Source organism: Henckelia pumila, chromosome 1, assembly GCF_033568475.1.
Source record: "Henckelia pumila isolate YLH828 chromosome 1, ASM3356847v2, whole genome shotgun sequence".
Classification (NCBI taxonomy): domain Eukaryota; kingdom Viridiplantae; phylum Streptophyta; class Magnoliopsida; order Lamiales; family Gesneriaceae; genus Henckelia; species Henckelia pumila.
In genome coordinates, this window is record NC_133120.1 from 141,823,975 (window position 1) to 141,834,647 (window position 10,673).

Here is a 10,673-nt window from a genome sequence, read left to right on the forward strand (position 1 = left end):
TATTAATAAATTAATTAAACAATCACTGATTATTGTCTGTTTCTTTTCAGTATTTCATTAAGATGAATTCGCGCAATCCACTATTCTCTATTCTCGAACAAAACAAACTGAATGGCGCAAACTATACGGAATGGTTCCGTAAGTTGAAGATTGTCTTGATCTCGGAGAAGATGTTCTACGTGTTAGAAAAATCTCCTCCGAAGGAAGCACCAGCTGATATAAGTCCAGAAGAGTTGGCCAAACTTGATAAATTGTGGGACCATGATATCAAGGCCAAATGCTATATGCAAAATTCGATGTCTGATGAACTCCAGAGGCAATTTGAGGATACCGTGAATGCTGCTGACATTCACGCACAACTCAAGGAACTTTTTGGGGCTCAATCGAGAGCTGAAAGGTTCGCTACTATAAAAGAGTTAATGACATGTCGCATGCGTGAGGGGACTTCGGTCCGTGATCATGGGGTACGCGTGATTTGGCTCATTCAGAAGTTGATAACGCTTGAATTGGTATTGGAGCATGAACTCAATGTGGACTTATTACTTCTCTCTCTTCCTTCATCGTTTGACGGTTTTGTGGTGAATTTCAATATGAACAAGATAGAGGCCTCCCTTAAAGAGATGGTCAATATGTTTGTAACTTATGAAGCCACTTTAAAGAAGGATAAACCGGTTCTTTTGGTAGGCTCCTCTTCTTCTGCTAAGAAGGGGCAAAGTACAAAGGATAAAAAACGTTCTGCCCCATCCAAGAAAACCGGACCCGAGAAGAAGAACAAGACAAAGGCTTCAAACATGGAAAAATCCAAGGATGTTTGCCATCACTGCAAGAAACCCGGTCATTGGAAACGTAACTGCAAGGAATATCTCGAGCAGTTGCGAACTGCGAAGGGTATGTTTTATATTGAAATAAATGTTTCACTTAATACTACTTCTTGGGTATTGGATACCGGATGTGGATCTCACATTTGCAATGATTTGCAGGTGATGACAAGAAGTCGCAAGCTTAGGATGGGTGAGACCCAGCTGAGGCTCGGAAATGGTTCTCGAGTTGAAGCCAAATCTGTGGGAGACATTTGTTTAATTTTGCAGAATGATTTTAAGTTATTTTTTAGAGATGTTTTATATGTGCCAGATTTGGTTAAAAACATTATTTCTATTTCTATGCTTGATAGAGATGGTTATTCTTGCAATTTTGTGAATGGGATTTGCAATATTTACAAGAATGAATGTTTAATTGGATGTGGACAACTTGAAAACGATCTATATAACTTAAAATTAAAAGACGTTCCAATTAATTATGTTGATAAACCGGTAACAACAAATAAAAGGAAAATTGATAATCAAAACCCGGCAAACCTTTGGAATGCTAGGCTAGGTCATATTTCTTCAAGGAGGATTAACAAGCTAGTGGGAGAGGGTATGTTTATTATGTCTGATATTAACTCTCTACCTACTTGTGAGTCCTGCCTCAAAGGAAAAATGACTAAATCTCCTTTCAAAGGGAAGCCAGAGCATAGTCAAAATCTATTGGATCTGATCCATACAGATGTTTGCGGACCATTTAGTATTGGTACAAAATTTGATCACACTTACTTCATTACCTTTACTGATGATTATTCTAGGTATGGGTGCTTATATTTGATGAAATATAAATCTGGATCATTTGAAAAGTTCAAAGAATTCAAGGCTGAAGTAGAAAACAAACTAGGTAAGAGTATTAAAGCACTTTGATCAGATCGAGGTGGATAATACTTATGTACCGAGTTCTTGTATTATCTAAAAGAGAATGAGATTCTCTCTCAGTGTACTCCTCCTATGACACCTCAGCTGAATGGTGTTTCGGAGCGTCACAATCGAACCTTGTTGGATGTGGTTCGATCTATGATGAGCTTCACTGAGCTCCCACCTTTGTTTTGGGGCTATGCTCTTGAAACGGCGGTATTGTTGTTGAAAAACGTCCACACTGAAGCAGTGGACAAAACACCATACAAGTTATGGAATGGCAAAGCTCCTAAGTATTCGTACTTGAGGATTTGGGGATGTCCTGCTTACGTGAAGAAGATAGTGGGAGATAAGTTGGATAGTCGATCCACCATATGTTATTTTGTAGGGTATCCAAAGAATTCAATCGGATATTATTTCTATCATCCTACTGAAACAAAAGTGTTTATTTCAAGGAATGCCACCTTCTTGGAGAAGGAGTTCTTATTGGATAAGAAAGGCAAGATGATGGAACTCGGTTAAAATTCGAGAAGAACCCGAGATACAAAATAACGATCCTATACCTCAAGAATCATCACAAGACACACCTATTACTAGAAGATCCGAGAGGACTTCTAGGCCTACTATTAGATATGGTCTTTTTCTTGAAGGGGATCAAAGTGAACCCGACATTGGATGTGATCCAAGAAACTTGAAGGAAGCAATTTCTGATGCGGATTCGAATTTATGGCTTGAAGCTATGCAGTCGGAAGTAGATTCGATGCATACAAACCAAGTTTGGTCTTTAGTAGAACCTCCCGATGGAATTGTTCCAATAGGGTGTAAATGGATCTACAAGAGAAAACTTGGGCCTGATGGAAAGGTACTGACCTACAAGGCACGATTGGTGGCAAAAGGTTATACTCAAAGACAAGGAGTTGACTATGATGAAACTTTTTCACCAGTCGCAATGTTCAAGTCCATAAGAATCCTTATTGCCATTGCTGCATGGTATGACTATAAGATATGGCAAATGGATGTGAAGACTGCATTTCTTAATGGAAACATTAAGGAAGAGATCTATATGATGCAGCCCGAGGGATTCACATCCATGGGAAGCGAGCATAAGGTATGTAAGCTTCAGAGATCGATCTATGGTCTCAAACAGGTATCAAGAAGTTGGAACCAGAAATTTGATGAAACAATAAAGGACTTTGATTTCATCAAGAACCCGGAGGAACCGTGCGTGTACAAGAAAGTAGTTAAGGATGATGTGACATTCTTAGTACTTTATGTTGATGACATCTTACTCATTGGGAATGATGTAGGGATGTTGCAGTCAACAAAGATATGGTTGTCAGGTAGATTCTCGATGAAGGATTTGGGTGAGGCGTCCTATATTCTAGGGATACAGATCTATAGAGATAGATCTAAGAGAATGATAGGACTTACTCAAGCTACCTACATCGACACTATATTGAAAAGGTTTTCAATGGATGAGTCCAAGAGAGGACATCTACCTATGTATCATGGAGTATCTCTATCCAAGTCTATGTGTCCAAAGACTGACGAAGAGGTAGAGAAAATGACACACATACCATATGCGTCAGTCATAGAGAGTATCATGTATAGGATGATATCTACCAGACCGGATGTGGCATATGCTCTGAGTGTCACGAGCAGATATCAAGCCAATCCCGGTCAAATGCATTGGAAAGCCGTGAAGGATATTCTTAAGTACTTAAGAAGAACTAAGAATGTATTCATGGTTTATGGAGGAAGAGATCTGAAATTGGAAGGCTATACCGACTCTAGCTTCCAAAGTGACGTGGATGACTCGAAGTCAACCTCTGGATTTGTGTTCATGCTCAATGGTGGTGCTGTCTCTTGGAAGAGTTCCAAGCAGGACACCACAGCGGATTCCACCACTGAGGCAGAATACATTGCGGCATCAGCTGCTGCTACAGAGGCCGTTTGGATGAGGAATTTCGTCCAAGAGTTGGGCGTTATTCCTGAAGCTGTTGGTCCAGTCCCGGTGTACTGTGACAACACGGGTGCCATTGCTCAGGCAAAAGAACCAAGGTCTCATCAAAGATCCAAACACGTACTGAGGAAATACCACATCATCCGGGAGATCGTGGAAAGAGGAGACATCACTGTCGAGAGAGTGGCCTCTGCAGACAATATCGTTGATCCACTTACTAAGCCCTTGCCAGGACCATTATTTGACAAACATCGCGAAGCAATGGGACTACGTAGTATGACTAGTTGGCTTTAGGGCAAGTGGGAGATTGAACGAGTTGATGCCCCGCTAGCCAACTTGTGGCTAAGGGCTTTGAGAGTCTCTTTTTGTAAACAATCTTTGTTTAATATAATATACGTTCTTTAAATGGCGTTCACTTTATCTTATTATTATATAATGATATACTGTTGCTATTTTGATAAAGACCTTGAATATACTAAAGTAAGATGAGATAGTGAATATAGAGAGATCACTGTCATGAAACACATCTTATGTTCACTGTATATTCTAAATAGTTCCTAGTCAATTGAGCCGTCCACAAATAAGGATAAGGATCGCTCGAGATTGAGACTAGCATTTGAGATGCCGAGTACCACGTTTCATTGGTATGAAACATAGAGATGTTCGAAGCATGCAAATGGATATTCATATGATGAATGATCGAACTACCCTATTCAAACTTTCCAAGTGGTTATCACTTATCGAGTGGATATAGTCCGCGGTTTTGGTTGTACACCATTAGTCCTTATTACTTGAAACATCATTGAGACTCTATATGCTAGTACTGTGCTTTGACTCGTTTACCGACTCTATTAGGGTCATCAGGTGTCGGGATTGGGTACAGTTACGACACATATAGGAGTCGATGATTTGTTGTCAAGGATTCACCGCACACTTGCGAGTGTGGATATCCTATGCAATCTGAGGAGATATTAGTGTGACGAATCTCTGGCCAGAGTACATGATGTGTTTTAGGTTACTTGGTTTCCTAGTAGCACATGCGATGTCACTATTTGATCTTCAAGATGTATTGCATAGTTATCGAATCTCGAACGACTCTCGATATACCAATGGTTGTTGATTCGATCGGGATATATGGATTAAGGGACCGTACTGTACGCTAACCAAAATCTATTGGTTCTTGCAGGCACTATCAGCGATACCTAGGGAATCATGTGGCGATGTTGCTAGGCGCTCTTACCATGATTCGTTGGGTAAGTCGGAAATTGTTGTTCCGAGTCACAATGAGTTGTGAGCCCACGACTAGATGTATCCCTGAACCATTGAGGGTCACACAAGTAATGGATTTTTAATCCCCGTTGAGATAATTAAATTTAAAGAGTTAAATTTAGTGAATAAAGAAGTGGGACTTCTTATTTAAGAGTAGAGGGAGTAAGATTTCCTAAAATGACATAGTGATGGACATTTTTGGAAATCACTGAATTCTGATTCAAAAAATTTATCTTGACTTTAAAAGATGCAGAAATGGTTTCTGTACACATTGGTGAAATTGGTTTATCAATCTGAGTCACGATGAATTTTATATTAATTTCTGAACATGCGGGCTTTGCTTGTCAAGCTTGAACTTATGACTAATGGGCCCTAAGCTGTTAGCAGCCCACATTATAAATAAGTTATTGCAGTACAGAAATTACACACAACACAGGCATAATTTTCGAAAACCTAGAGCCTCCTCTCTTAGGGTTTTCGGCCGCCCCCCTCCCCTACTGTGTTCGAGAATTTCAGTCTGCAAATTTTGAATTTGCAGTCTGAATTAGCAGATCAAATCTGTTATTTTTCTTCGTAGAAACTTCTGATAGACTTTCTAGTGCAGTCTATCAGAGGGATTAAACTTCTGTTCGTGGACCTGATTGAAGAAACGTTCGTTCATCAGTTTCTGGGATATACAATAAGAGCAGTTTAATCTGTTGGTGTCCATAATCTCGCTTCGAGATTTTAAGGTAAATTTTACATTGTTTAAATTTTATGTTATCAATTTTAATCGTAGGAATTTGATACCCATATGGAATCGTTCCATATAAAAAATTTTAAAACTTCCGCTGCAATGGGTATCACTTTCTTTTTCGATCCGGAGAACGACCGTGTTCCAACATTAAGTAGGTTGGTTGATTTAGGAACCCATAAATCAGAATTTTGTGAAAACTGGTTGCAGACTCGTAAAAATCTGCAGAAATTTCGTAGTGTCCAGACCTTGGAAGGAGGTCCGGACGTGGGTCCGTGTCGACTCTGACTTTAAAAATAGAAAATTTCTTGTGCACGACGTTGGCACGGGGTCCATGCCACATCCGAACATAGGTTCGTGCAATGGTCCGGACAAGGGTCCGGAGTGCCTCTGATCCAAAATTTTAAACTTTTATTTTAGGGGTTCTAAATTCATGTTATGATGTTTTTAGGTGCTTTACATATGTTTAGTAGGTTTAATGCTAAAGTTTCAAGTTTTCAATGTCCGAGACAGACAGAACGACTCACGTGGACTAATTACGCTGTGTAGTGCATATTTAAGTTTTCAACCATTATCAACCCCACTTTCTTCATGAAAATCATGAAATGTTAGGAAGTATTTTATGCACGAATGGTTCTCGCATTGGTTTATTCATGCATGACATTTATTTACGAAAGTGCATGATTATGGAAGAATGATGATGTGCAAGAAGACATGCTAAGATACATGAAAAATATTTTGACGATTTTTGCATCTTTTAGTGATTATATGGGGTATGCACTTCGGAATGAGCTCCGGAGCGGTTATCCAAACATGGCTCACGGGATGGTTATATGGGGTATGCACTTCGTGATGAGCTCCGGAGCGGCTATCCAAAAGAATGAAAGTTTACAGGCGAAATGTCATATGCTTGTTGTACAACAGAAAAATATGAATGACTCATTATAATGATTACCACAATACACATATTTCATCACCCTTAAATGTTTTACGTTATGGTTACGTCAAGATGCATTCATGTTAAGTTTTGCATGAAAGTCTAAGTTAATGCTTTTCTCACTTAAAGTTTTAGAAAAATCTTTTTTATGCATTATTCTTGCTGAGTCTTTAAACTCACTATACTTGAATGGTGCAGGTAACGAGGATATCGATACCTTCATCGATGACTATGTTGGGGGACATGAAGAGGAGTTGGGGTTCGGTCCAGTGAGCGATGCATGAGTGCGATGTTTTATGTCGGGGGTTGATCAAACAATATTTTGATGGTTTCGTTGAGAGGAAAAATCAAGTTTTGATTTTTAAGTTGATGGTCATGTTTGGCAATGTTTTTTGAATGTTTAATCAATTATTTTGTGCACTTTTAATACTCTTATTTAATAAATAAGATGATGCTTCCACGTGATTTTTTTAAATCCCGCAAATTTTAAGTATGATCATATGTTTGAGTAACGTTCCAAGAGAAGTATATTTTTGGGACGTGACATTTGAGTAATCAAAAATCATACATTAGTATTAGTTTGAACAATTGATACTCAAATATCCTATATTTGTACCATATTTTCAATATTTTATACCGACTTTCATTCGAGAAAAAAACATGTTGCCTAGGGAGTGCAAATTTTTTTTGTGGATCAGTGAGTGATATGATTATTCGTAAACATGAAAAGGAAATATGAACTTGATGTAGTTGCGCCCTCTATTCAATGAACAAAAAAGATCGCGTAGTTTTGTCTCGATCACTGAAACAAGTAACGATGTGAAATTCGGCCCAAACTATGAAGTTTAGTGACAAATAATCGAACCGAGATCGAGCTTAATTTCGAATTTTTAAGTTTTTAAAAAAACTGTTAAATTCGTGTGTTCTTTCTTTCAAATCAAACTTATCAAAGTCTTTAAATTTGTGCCGTTTGTCGATTGATTTTCACCGTGGATTATCAAAGACTAGTTTCTTTGAAGTTTCCTTCGTGATTATTTGTTATTAAACTTCATAGTTTAGGGGTGAATTTCACATCATTACTTGTTTCAAAAATCGGGACAAAACTACACGATCTTTTTTGTTCATTGAATCGAGGGTGCGACTAAATTAAGTTCGTGTTTTTTTTTTTCATGTTCACGAACAATCATATGAGTGAGTGTACAAACACTATTTTTTTCTGATAAAGACCGAAGACAAATTTGATTTTATGTTGAAAGATATAAAAGAAATTTATCCAACTAGTAACTACTACTTTGGGTTTTTTTTTTTCAATTTTTTTTCCTGACATTTAACTATTTGGGTCGTTAACTCAAACCCATGGGTTAGAGAAAGACCAAGACGTATCGCTAAACCCTAGACCACAAATCGTCAATACCTCAGCTCCCATACCCGGCCTACAAATTCACCGCCGGCATTGTGCGTGTCCATCAGAGCAGCAGAATTTCCTCCATCGCTTGCGTTTGGTAGGTGGATACGAACAAATTTTCCAATAGTTTATGCTTGGTTTATCGGATTTTTGGAATTGGTAGATTGTTCCGGAATTCTCTGCTCAAAACAGAAAAAATGGTCGAAAGCTTCGATTTTATAGGTTGCTTAATTGATTCCCATTTATGCAACTTTGTACATGAAGGAAGCAAGAACGAGTATTCTCCTTGAAACCAGCGTACTTTCATTTGTGGTACATCTGGACGTTAAGGGAATAACATCGAAATTTATCTGAAGTTGGTATTTGAAATATCTTTCGATTACAGATACAAGTGTGATCACCCACAGACTAAAATATGGATTTCCAATTACTTAATTCGCATTTCTTTGATGGGATCTTCAAATAAGAAATCTGTGTTCTGTGTTTTTTTACTTGTTATTCAATTTTAACATGGATAAATGGACTTGAACGCGTAGGATAATATTTGAGTTGTCTAATCTGGGTTTTGTGTTTTTTTTTAACTTGTTACTCAACTTTAACATGGAGAAATGGACTTGAACTCATAGGATAATTTGTGCTGTCTTGGGTGCAGTGTGCCTGTGGAAGATGGAGAATGACCAACTTGTTGAGCAGGGTTTTGAAGATTGTTGAGCTATTGAGTATGAAAAAATCATACTTCCACTAATAGTTGAACCAGGTTTTTGATACATTCTAGCGATGGTTTTGAGTAAACCTTCTCTAAATTTTTCTGACGGTTCAAGGTAAACTGTCACAGCATTCGTGATCGTTCAAGAAAACCGTCCACGATATATATGTGACGGTTTAGGCTATTGATAGGTATTGCTTTTACGCGTTTTATTGAATCGTTTTGCATGACTTCATGTTGTTGAGTCCATTCGTGTTTAGTTATCGAATAATTATGGCATTCGGATCACTCATGATTTTTGATCGGTTGTAGGTAACAATGGAGCAAAATGAGGAACACTAGGGATGAAGCATAAAAGTGAGAAGAGGAAACTAGAACAGGGTGCGCCCCAGCAGCCATGACTACGCGCTCTAGCGTGCACAAGCGGGAAATACGTGGCTGAAACAGACCATTGCGCGCTCCAGCATGCGATTCCGCGCGCCCCAGCGTGCCTGGGTGGAAAATTGTGAATGGAAACAGAACATCTCGCGCTCCAGCGCCCTGGAGGAAATATAAGTTCGCAGAACAGAGAAGTGTGCGCTCCAGCCTGCAAAAACGTGTGCTCCAGCGCGTCCACGATAAGGAAAGTTATCTTTTACGTAGATTTTGAAAAGAAAGACAAATTGGAAGGATTCTAGAGAGAATAAAAGAGAAAAAATTACGCAGAAAAGACACTTTTGGAAGGCGAGAAGATCACTCTTTGGCGGCTAGGGCAAGGGGAAGAAAGGAGCATTCTTCGGAGCGATTTTGACGCTGAGATTTCTTGACTTTTATTCCTAAAATTTATTTGTTTGATTTATTGAAAACATGTTTGTGATGATCATGTTCATGGAGTACACTTTTCTTTGACTAAGACCGAGTGATTGAGCTAGACAAATTTATGTTTCATGTGTGGTTCTATGTTTAAGAGACTTCGTTTATCATCGAGTTATTGATTGTTGAATGTTTCTTTTGTTTTTGTAAATGATTTGGTCAATTATTTGTATGAGTTGTTGATTTATTAAGGATTAGAAATCGATACTTACCTCACTTCAACAATTACCACAAGTGTAAATCCAATAGAAATAATATTCAATTTCATTGTGCTGTCGCTAATGGAAAACTGAATCTTGATAATATTTAATATCTTTAAGTTTGATTAGAATTAATTAAAAATATTTAATGTATCTAACTTGAATAAATTTAACAATTCTTAGTTTATGCCACACGTGTATGAATTTACTTGGTACCTAGTGTGTCTTGGTCATTTTAATTTAATTGAAAGTTTTGTCAAATTCTAGTTGCTCAATATTTTCTTACTCATATAATTCTATTTAATCCATCAGATCCCTTGTATTATACTAGTAAACGAAACGTGTGTTGCACGTGATATACTATTTGGTAACATTTAGTTTTTTAATTCAGTGAAAATCAGATACTTATATAGATTTAGTTGGGAAAACAAAAGATTCATCATCTTTGTTCACACGAGATGATAAAATTATGTAACCATCAAAAATTATCTTACACTTCAATAAATTAAGAGTCGCATAGTTTTTGGTCCTGTATGTTTGTCACTTTGCGATTTAGTCTTCTATATTTTTAGATTTTAGTTTTAGTCTACTATCTTTAATTTTTGTTGGCAATTTTAGTCTTGTTTTAGATGTGGCGCTAATGTAGCACCAATGCAGTGCTGATGTGGAGCTGACTTGTATTATGTCAGGTAAGCCACTACAAAAAAATTTCGGCATTTACGATGGTTTAAGCGTCGCAAAAACCGTTGAAAATTAATATTTGCGACGCTTTTGCGACGGTTTGCATAAGCGTCGCATATTCTATCGTCGCAATCAAATGCAACGATTTTTGGCAAATCATCGCAAAATTTGCGACGCTTTAATGCTTGTTGTCAAATGCAACGATT

General features: G+C 37.8%; 1 long non-coding RNA gene across 2 annotated transcripts; it reads left to right on the forward strand.

Annotated features, from left to right (window-relative positions):
- The first annotated feature begins 7,976 nt into the window (after positions 1–7,976).
- Positions 7,977–9,693, forward strand: LOC140875948 (uncharacterized). Of its 2 annotated transcripts, XR_012148619.1 has the most exons (4): positions 7,977–8,125; positions 8,681–8,785; positions 8,864–8,925; positions 9,047–9,693. It is a non-coding gene; the product is annotated as an uncharacterized lncRNA (long non-coding RNA). The 2 variants fall into 2 exon arrangements; XR_012148618.1 differs by having other exon boundaries at positions 8,681–8,925.
- Positions 9,694–10,673: the final 980 nt, after the last annotated feature.